The sequence below is a fragment of the Cyprinodon variegatus genome, unplaced genomic scaffold (genome assembly GCF_000732505.1).
Source record: "Cyprinodon variegatus isolate N-32 unplaced genomic scaffold, C_variegatus-1.0 Scaffold1302, whole genome shotgun sequence".
NCBI classification, from domain to species: domain Eukaryota; kingdom Metazoa; phylum Chordata; class Actinopteri; order Cyprinodontiformes; family Cyprinodontidae; genus Cyprinodon; species Cyprinodon variegatus.
Genome location: NW_015151755.1, coordinates 107,223 through 109,153, shown reverse-complemented (window position 1 = coordinate 109,153; position 1,931 = coordinate 107,223).

The following is a 1,931-nucleotide window of genomic DNA, read 5'->3' as shown; positions in this document are numbered from 1 at the left end:
TTTTTTCCAGTGAGGAATCTCTGCTTTCCAGGTAGTTTGTTCTAGATCTAAGGAGCATAGAAGCATCTCCACTGATCTAACCTGCGCCTTGCTTCAACTGGAAGTCTGTTATTCTGCTAATCTTTTCAGATGGAGGCTAAATTTCAAAGAGCTCCATGACAACATGAGGCCTTTTCTACATCATGTGGCTAAAACCCAAACTTCTCTCCTTAGAGCTCATCAAAACTGAAACCTAACTGATACGTTGGCTGTGAGGTGTGACATCAAGTGTGACATCATCAGGAAAGGTCTGGTGTGAAAGGTTATTCTACTAATTAGGGGATGGCGTGAATATTGAGAAAGTGAGCCTTGAGGAACTCCAGGTTTGTAGAGCAGTTGATGTAAAGCAGGGGTCTTCAACGTTTTCCAGGCCAAGGACCCCCGAACTGATGGTGAGATGGAGCGGGACCCCCTAATTATATATATATCGATGAAATAGTGTTCTATCAAACTAGTCCTATAGTCACTCTATTACAGATGGAGTCATGTAACTAAAGTAATTTCTCCCTGGGATTATTAAAGTATTTCTGATTCTGATTCCTGGTTGCACTAGAAAAAATCTAAATCTAGATAAGTCATTATTTCTTAAAATAATTGCATTTGTTCTTGAATTTAGAAGGTAAAGGACATATTTTGCCAATGGAACAAGAAAATTTACATTTAAAATAAGAAAACACAGTTACATTGTCTTATTTCAAGTGCATTTTATCTAAATATCTTATTCTAAGAGTAAAAATACTTATTCAATTGGCACATCATCTGATTTACCTACTCGAATTAAGGGTAAATTCACTTAATTTGAGAAATTTTTACTTATTTCTAGATCATTTTTCCAGTGTGATGGGACAGGTGTTGTGAATGAAACGGTGCCCAGCTTAAAAGAGCTCCTGTGTGTCGCTGAATGTGAGCATTGATGAATGAAAGACATCTTCTGCCTCCATTTATCTGTTTACTACAGTCTGTTGAATTTATGTTAATGTGGATTTAAAGACATTTTAATTAGTGGAGGGGAATATTAGAAAAAAGTCTAATCAGGTCAAACTTTCGCGACCCCCATGCAGTACCTCTGTGGACCCCCTAGGGGTCGCGGACCCCCTGTTGAAGACCTCTGATGTAAAGCATTCCAGTGTCACATCAGGACTGAACTGGTTTGGCTCAGAACAAAATAATCCCACCAAAGAAGCAGATAAAGCTCAGACTGATCAAAGGTAGAGGAAAAACCCTCTGTTACTGTTTGTCCACATCTATTGGATGGAGGTGAGGAAAATACTGCAGCAGCAGAAGAAGAAACGAGCTTGTTTGGAAACTGAGCAGCAGATCAGCTGAGAGAAAATCCTGACAGTTAAACATCAGAACCATGACTATGTAATGAATTCCCCTCACTTCACCTAAACTGATTTTTTTTTTTAAATAAACTTTATTGAACAAATGTACAAAACAAACAGGTTTTGTATTAAAGGACAGCACATCAGAGGGGGAGATATAAGGACTTGCACAAGAGTTATACAATAACTGAACTAGACAAGAAAAAAAACATTAAAAGGAAAAAATAATTTGAAACAGTCAATAAAGTCAATAAAATACAAATGACAAGCGTTAAATAATAATAAAAAAAATAGCAGATAACATCTTTGAGAGTTAGTGTGCATACAATTTTAGTTGAATGGAAAAAAAAAGATTCAATGTCACTCCAACATTTTTGGGATTCATCACAAGTAAAAAATAAATGCAAAGTGGTTTCTGAAGTTCTTTTACAAAACGTACATGAGTCACTTATGTCCATAAATTTAGCAATAATACAGTTTACAGGGTATATATTATGTAAGATTTTAAAATGTATTTCTTTGGCTTTGTTATAAATACAGTATGAGGTAAGAGCCAGGCTCTTCTCC